We start from the raw sequence: 9,531 nt of genomic DNA on the forward strand, positions 1-9,531 counted from the left end.
ATCAAAGAATCAAATTGAACTTTGATAGAATTGAACTGAATAACCGAATGTTGACCACTAGTTTTTTTTTTTTTTTTTTATAGATTAGTTTAGATTTTTAATTGTTGTCTTATTTTAATTTAAGTTAGGATTCTTTTCAAAGACCGTGATGTCCAATAGCATGTAATGATGATCAAAATATTATTGTGTCACGACCTAAAAATGAAGGTCATAATGGCACTTATCGCAGCGTACCTTGACAAGTAAGCCTATCACCCAAACCGATACAAGAAGAGAAAAAAAATAGAAATATACCAAGGTAAGACTTCTAGAATGAAGCTGAACCATATAAGTAATCATAACAATGCAAAAAGAACTTATCCAAAATACCAATCATGCCAAAAATCAAGTGTCAACAGTGTAAGAACTACTAATACAATTCAGGAGTCAAATACATTAGAAAAATAACCACAAAGGAATAATATTTATCTCCGAATACTAATAATGACATAACTATTATAGAAATATTGAGGTGAACTACGGACATATGAATGTCTAACCGCTACCTTGGAAGCTCCAACAATCGCCCGAGTCAAGCAAGCTGAGGCACACTCAGGCTAGGACCTGCACCGAAAGGGCATAGTAAGCATGAGTACGGTCCACTTGTACTAAGTAGGTATCATAGGCCAACCAAGCAAAGTTATAAATAAAGCATACAAAATATACACTAAGAGCACGTCACCTGCAATCAAAAAATGTCCCAAAATGGTAGCCCACACTGCTTGCACTAACAATTCTATAATATCCATATATAATACAACAATACATAAGATAGGGATACAAATATACATAATATCACATACAGGTAAAACAAAAGAGGAACATGTATAATCAAGATTATCAAGTACAATTAAAAAAAGATAGAACAATTTGACATTAACAAGTCAAGATATAGAACAAATAGGTAGATGACAAGTCACTGTGGCAATTCAAAACAACATAAACAGAATAAAGCGGGTGCAATGTATATGATGATGATGATGATGCATGGTATTGGCACACAGCCTCAAGTTTGGAACACATCCTCAAGTTTGACACACAGCCTTCAGTTTAGCACACATGAGTTTGGCACACAGCTTCAAGATCACCAATATCCATAATTCATCTTTGGTATGATCCTTCGGAGATGGTCCATAAAATTTAATATCCGATACCAATATTCAGTATTCCAGTATTTCCAGTATTTTTAAAGAACATACATAACATAAAACATAAGTCAAGTACATATACATGACAACAAGTATATATAAAGTAGTAAGATGAACAAGTGAAATGATGCGTATGATGATATGAGAATACAATGCAATGTTCATAACCATTCAAAATGAGTATTTTCACAATCAATCCACGTGATATATTTTTCCACCCAATTCACATGATGTATTTTCACAACCAACCACAATGTTACAGTTCCATAACCACGTGAGCCAATATCGACTCATTACTTCCATTTCATCCATGAATTTTCACGTCTCATATACTAATAAGTATGGATTTTTTACAATATACCAATGAAATCACATTAGGCATTTCAATAACACAATATAATTATTCACATGTATTCAAGGCTATCAACACCATATAGGACCCCACACGATCACACATATCACATCATATCTCAATTTTAACAATTACATCACATATAAGTCTCCACATTGGCACAAAACATAAATAGCCCTTTTTCATAATTATTTCTCACCCTTAATATGCATTTTGTACCATCATTTACTACCCAACTCAGTCTTAAAGAGTTAAGCCATAACCTACCTCGAATGTCAAAACTGATCCTCTACACTTCGAACCTACGGCCTTACTTTTCACGAACGATCCCAAACTCCACTAAAAACATCAAATATGAAATCTATGCATCAAAACAAAACCAACGACACCCATATTGATTACTTTTGGTTCAGGGTCAAAACGAACCCTCGGAACAGATTTTCAAAAAAGAAGGGCAAAATCAAAACTTTACTTCAAAAACACGTTTTTCATATTTTTAGGAATTTACAGATGAAAACCCAAGTCAAATTAAGTAAAAAATGAGGTTCAAATTGAAGAAAAATATTTTTGAGCTTTATCGGATAAAATCTTTAAAATCTGGGTTAAAATCAAGAATCGAGGTTGTTTTGAAGGTTAAATTGGTGAAAAACTAGTAATTATAAGATAAAAATGTTATTTAAGTGAAAAAGAGTGAAATTGGGGTTTAAAATCAAGCCCTAAGATTTTTGGAATTTTGAGAAATTTATCAAGAAATTACTAAGAAAATGTGAATTCTTACCTTAAATCCATAATAAAATCAATAAATGTATGTTAATCTAGCATCCCAAGCTCCCACAAGCTTCACTTTTAAGCTGTCACACTATTTTAGGGTTTAACTCTCTAGAGAAAAGATGAAAAATGAGCAAAATAGGCCCAAAAATTGGTATAAATAGTACAGATTTTTCTACACAACTTTTGCAAAAAAAATTATTTTTTAGTCTAGTCCGGACTTCGATGGGGTGTTCGAAATTTGTTTGGAGTTCGATACATGCAACCATACTAAATTCGACGTTAAGAACGCGATGCCGATATCAGATTTTTAAAAAAAATATCATTTTCACAAAGTTGACCCCCTAAATTCGAAATCATAATTTTTCAAATTGAGGATCAAAATGAGATTTAAAGCCATAAAATTACACCAAATATGCTAACACCCTAAAATCAACATTTCGGATCTGCTAGCAAAGTCGGATTTTCTATACGAGGTCGTTTCGATCAAATGTGGGTCCTACACCCATATTTCTAATTTTTTAATTTTCTGACCAATAGGTCGAAATGAGCTCGGGTGCATCGAGACCCAAACCAAAGGTCTACCTAGCCTAAAATCAATATTCTGAAGCTTCTGGTGCAGTCTGTTCGTCAATCTATCCCACGGATTACAAGATATCCACATAAGTCCAAAATAAGGCTCTCGAAACCTTCAAAAACCACAATATCTCATAAATGATACCAAAATGCATCGAAAATCATGTCAATCACTCCCACCCCAGAAATACCATAATGCAACTAGAGAAGGGGTAAAACAGTCAAATTACATAAATCACAAATTTCACATATTTCATTAAAATTTTAGGTTGTTACTTAGTATCACTAGGTAAAATCTTTTAGTTACAATTCTAATGTTTTTAGTGTATACATCAAAATTCATTGACTTGATCAATTTGGAATCACACCTGGTAAACTCGCTAAGGAAACTAAAGTGTATCTTACAACAAAAGTTCTCCATTATCACAGTTCATACCGAGCCCTCTAGTTTAAAATCATAGAGTATTATTTTATCATAATGTTGCTGGTATATGATGAAATCATGATCGTAACTCTTACTCAATCACTTGGATTAATTAATCTTAAAATTATTATTGGCACTCTTTAATTTTCAAATATATCAAACAAAAAGACGTCAGCATCCTCAACCCATACTCGTCCAAACAGTAAAAAATAATTTCTTCTGATAAAACACTATCTTATACAAAAACATTCGATATAATTTGAGTTAAAACTAATTGCAAATAATTTTTCAAATACATTTTATGGACAAATGATGGTTAAATCTCACAGTTACATGAACCTACAAATATTAAAATCTAAAACTAGCAAGAAATAGAGCCAAAACAAGAACAATAATAAGTGCAACGCGATAATGATCCCATTCAATTAACTAAGAGTAAAATAGTATTTTCGTGTGAGCGATATAATATATCAAAATTAATTCCAATATTAATATGACGTTGTAATAACACATCAAGATTTGAATAGTGAAAAAGCAGAGAATAAACTTACATTAACTAGCACAAAATAAAGGAGTGAATTCCCAAAATAGTCACTCAAGTTTAGAAAATTTCCTTCAAATATCACGTATGTTTCATTTAGGACCACAATATCGCTCGATTATCACTCCTTTCCTCAAAATATACTAAACACCTCAAAAACCTTCTTCTCTATTAGTTGTCATGCCAAGTCATTAAAACCTCTTTCTTAAAAATACTAAATTTGTTTAACTCATCAAACTCACTTAATCAAAATATAATTATATTCTCTTTTTTTTTAAAAAAAAAATGCATTAGTTTATTAAAAATAAATTTTTATACTTAGAAAAACTTTATCGATACAAAAACTTGAAATATATTTTTTCAAGAGTTATTTTTTTGAATGCTCACCCATATTTTTTGAATTGTCTACAAAAAATACTTTTTTTTTAGAGATAATAATATGACTCAACTATCACTATTATTCTCAAAAAATAAAACTAAATATCTCATATGTCTCTTTCTCTTCTAATTAGCATGCCATGCCATTAATTTTTTTTAATAATAAATCAATTTAACTCATCAAACTTATCTAGTCAAAATTATATTCTTATTCTTTTCTTTTAAAAGATACATTAATTTATTAAGAAGGAAGTTTCATGGGGATTTAAGTTGTAGGTGACAAAAGAGTTTGAATATGAGGTGTAGGTGACACAAGTCTTAATAATTAAATGTAGGTGATAATTATTTTACTATGGATTAAGAAAATTGGGTAAGTTTGAGAATAGCCCACAAGTTTTTAAATTTATACTTTGATCCAAAATGTTTACCTAATATAACGAGAAATGGAGGGAAAAAAGACGCGTTTCTTTCTCTTCTTATCCATTATTATTTTCTCTCTCTTAGCAATTTTTGTTGTTTATTATTGCTGCTGCTTTATTCATCATCTTCTGCTTCATTATCATCATCTTCTACTTCATTATCGTCTTCATCTTCTTCTTATTGGCCATTATCGTTGTTGTTGTTACCGTTACTGTTGCTATTTGACCAATTTCTTAGGTCAAATTTTATTTCGTACATCACTTTCCACTTTGGCATTACTTCATAGGAGACTTTGGTAAGTCAAATTATGATTTTTAGTTGAATTTGTCATCTGGGTAACTGTTATTGTGCTATTTTTTCAACAATACATAGCACGCGAACATGAATGCAATATAAGAGCAATTTGTTTAAACAGATCAATCATCTGTTACGATAGATGAGACATTCGTTTAAATGGAAGACTCATATGTTGAATTCATGTTTATGGTTCTATAGTGTTGTTACATGAATCGAACAAATGGCTCATCTGTTGCAACATATGACCCATTTATTACAACAAATTAGTTATCTGGTGCAACATGATAAATATCTATTGCAATAAATTAGTAAACTATTGAAATATAATCTGAACTTAATTCCAACAAATGTGTCATCTATTGCAACAAGGTAAATATATGTTGCAACATATTATTAACCTATTTCAATAGAATCTGAACTCAATTCCAACAGATGGTAAATATCTGTTTCAATATATTAGTAACCTATAGCGATAAAACCTGACCTTGTTCAAATAGACGCGTTTTCTGTTGCAACAGGTAAGTCATCTATCCCAACATGTTAATTATTTGTTGCAGCATGTCACTCATCTATTGGAATCAAATTCAAAGGTGCCTTAGTACTATAACATCTATCCCAAAAAGTGCTTCATCTGTTGCAATAGATATATAGTCTGTTACAATATATGATTCACCTGTTACAACAGATGACTCGTCCGTTGAAATCAGCTTCAGGAGCATAACATGAATCCCAACAAGTAAGTAATCTATTATGACTTATCACTTACCTATTACAACAGATTACACATCTGTTGGGATTTATGCACATCACTATGAAATCACTATTAACTTTTTTTAACAAATGACTTTATTTAGGTACCACTAATGGAGGGATCAATAATAATAGGTGTGGATTTTTATGGTCAATGGATCGAGAAGAGCAATCGATATGTATGGCATTGGAAGGAGGGTGAAATACAAGAGACGATAGCTATAACAGTCCAAAGTGATATTTTGTATGATGATTTTATGAGCTTAATCATCATTTATTGTGGACTGAATTATTAATCGGAAGAACTTATCATTAGCTACATCCACAGCTCCTTTGAAAATCAGAAGGTACTACCTTTCAAGAAAACCTATCAGGTTCGGTTGTGTGCTTATCTTAGTGATTCATCCAGACCGGTGTTAAGGGTGTACGTGATTCAAAAGATGAGAGAGAATGAGAACTAGAACGTAAAAGAACAACAACAATACATCTTTAATGATAGGTTGGAATATCTAGACATAAATATTCCAGATGATAATCAAACACCTACATCCATTGATACGACTACTACGGTGGGCAGTTTTTCTCGATCGACACAGTCTAGAAATCTTCAAGACGATGGGACCGACTTTTTTAAAGGAATGTAATTTAATGACAAGAAAGAACTATCCACCACTTTGTATATTTCTTGCTTGAAAAAAGATTTCAGAATAAAGAAAGTGATTGATTCGATCAATGTCTTTTGCTACAAATGTTCTAATTCGAACTGCAAGTGGTGGTTGAGAGTGGTGAAGTACGTAAGTTATGACAGATTCATTATTCATAAACATGAAAAGTATCACACATGTGGTTCAGAGCACATCTCAAGCCAAAATCTTCACGCCACGGCAAAGGTCGTTGGTGAATATTTCAAGAATAGTTTCCCTGATGGCAAAGACCCTTCTTTTAGGGTTATGTCCAGTCAACTCCTTATGAAATTGGATGTCCTGGTCATTTATTGGAATATATATACGTCTATGGGTATTTCTAAGGACTTGGTTAGGGGGACACACGAGCATGGGTATACAATTCTGAATGCCTAACATTACATGATTGAGTCCACAAATCCTGGAAGTAAGACGACATTGTATGTTGATGAAAACGGAAGGTTCAAGTACTTTTTTGTATCCTATAGTGCTTGGATTTAAGGTTTTCGACATTTGATAAAAGGCATAGCCGTCGACGATACCTTCTTGAGGAACAAGTATGGCATTGGAAGGAGGGTAAAATACTAGAGATGATAGCTATGACAGTCCAAAGTGATATTTTGTATGATGATTTTGTAAACTTAATCATCATCTATTATAGACTGAATTATCAATTGCAAGAACTCATCATTAGCTACATTCACAGCTTCTATGAAAATCAGAGGGTACTACCTTTCAAGAAAACCTATCAGGTTCGGTTGCGTGCTTATCTTAGTGATTCATCCAGACCAGTGCTAAAGGTATACGTGGTTCAAAAGATGAGAGAGAATGAGAATCAGAACGTAGAAGAAGAAGAACAACAATACATCTTTGATGATAGGTTGGAATATCTAGACATAAATATTCCAGATGATAATCAAACACCTATGTCCGTTGATACGACCACTATGGTGGAAAGTTCTTTTCGATCGACACAGTCTAGAAATCTTTAAGATGATGGGACCAACTTTTTCAAAGGAATGTAATTCAAGGACAAGAAAGAACTATCTACCACTTTGTATATTTCTTGCTTGAAAAAAGATTTCAGAATAAAGAAGGTGATTAATTTGATCAGTGTCTTTTGCTACAAATGTTCTAATCCGAACTGCAAGTGGTGGTTAAAAGTGGTAAAGTACATAAGTTCTGACAGATTTATCATTCATAAACATGAAAAGTATCACACATGTGGTTCAGAGCATATCTTGAGCCAAAATCCTCACGCCACGAAAAGTTTCTTGGTGAATATTTCAAGAATAGTTTCCCTGATGGCAAAGGCCCTTCTTTAAGGGTTATGTCCAGTCAACTCCTTATGAAATTGGATGTCCTGGTCAGTTATTGAAAGATATATACGGCCATGGGGATTGCCAAGGACTTGGTTAGGGGGACATACGAGCATGGGTATATAGTCCTGGATGCCTACCATTACATGATTGAGTCCATAAATCCTGGAAGTAAGACGACATTGTATGTTGATGAAAATGGAAGGTTAAAGTACTTTTTTGTATCCTATGGTTCTTGGATTCAAGGTTTTCGACATTTGAGAAAAGGCATAGCCGTTAAAGGTACCTTCTTGAGGAGAATGTATAATGGAGTTCTGCTAGTGGCGGTGGCACAGGATGCAGAGAATTACATCTTTCCTATCGCTTTTTGTGTAGCGAACAAGGAATGTAATGTCTCTTATGGATTTTCTTGAACAAATGTGAAGCTGCGTCGAAGATACGAAAGAGTTGTGTTTTATTTCGGATAGGAATCCAAGTATTCCAAAGATGGATCAATTTTCTTCATTTCAACTTACTTTGGTTGTTGCATCAGGCATCTTGGAGAGAACATTCAGACCAACTATCACAATGAAAAGGTCGGGACCCTTTTTAATAGAGCAACTAAAACATATAGCAGAGAGGAATTTTTAGGCCATTTCAATCAAATAATGGATGTGCATCCCAAGGCAGCAGAACATCTCATACATGTTAGTTTCCAGAGATGAAGCCAAGCATTTTATCTGGCAGATAGGTACATTCTTATGAATTTAATATCTTGTTTGAGTTACAAGTTTAGTATGACGTCGTACTACGTGATTCTTTTGTATAGGTACAATATTATGACATCACACATAGTTGAATTGGTGAATTCATTATTTGGTTATGAAAGAGAATTTTCCATCAAGGCTTTGTTTGAAATAATAAGCAAGATGCATGGCCAATTTTTTAACGAAAGGCGTGTGCAGTTCGAGGGCCCAAGAAGAACCTTATTTTTTCTTAAAATTAAAAAAATAATATCAATGAACATCAGTTTGGGGAATAGGTTATTATCTCATAAAATAGCATATTACAAATTTAGTATCACCGGTCATAGTAATATAACCACGGTCGATCTTCAAACAAGATCTTGTATGTGTAGAGCTCTTGACTTGGACAAAATACCCTGTCCCTATGCTATGGCAGCGCTTCAAACTCAATATGGTCCAAAATATAGACCTAAAGCTTACGAGCACTCCTCTCAATATTATTCGGTGGAAAAATATGAAATAACATATAGTGGGCATATTACTCTGGTGCCTCTCGAAGAATCTTGGGTTGTTCCTACAGAGCTTTTGGGGAGATTAACACCTCCTATATATATTTGACCCAAGCACTATCAAAATGGGAAGAAAGCCATATAAGAGGAGGCGTGGAGTCAGAGAATTATTTTTATCAAGAAGAAACAAGTGTTCCATATGTAAGCGCACTCGCCACAAAAGAACTACATGCTCGAATCGTAATCCACCATGATCATTGTAATTACAAAAACTTGTGTTGTTGTTTGTTGTGGACTTTTATGTATTTAAATCATTGTTGTGAATGTAATTTTATCATTTATTATATATAAAATATCTTTTTAATAATTTGTGTATCAATAAAAAGAGGCAAAATATGAACTAATTAAATAATATAGCAGACCACAATTATATTCAATAGATTACCCATCTGTGGCAACAGATGGACATTAGCTGGAAGAACACAACATAGTTCCATCAAACTGGAATGTTTTCCTCCAATAGATGGATAATCTGCTGAGAGAAACCCAACTGATCTGTTCCAACAAATGGTCCATCTATTGAAAGAACTCAAATACTAAAA

Source organism: Capsicum annuum, chromosome 10 (genome assembly GCF_002878395.1).
Source record: "Capsicum annuum cultivar UCD-10X-F1 chromosome 10, UCD10Xv1.1, whole genome shotgun sequence".
In the NCBI taxonomy this organism is placed as follows: Eukaryota; Viridiplantae; Streptophyta; class Magnoliopsida; order Solanales; family Solanaceae; genus Capsicum; species Capsicum annuum.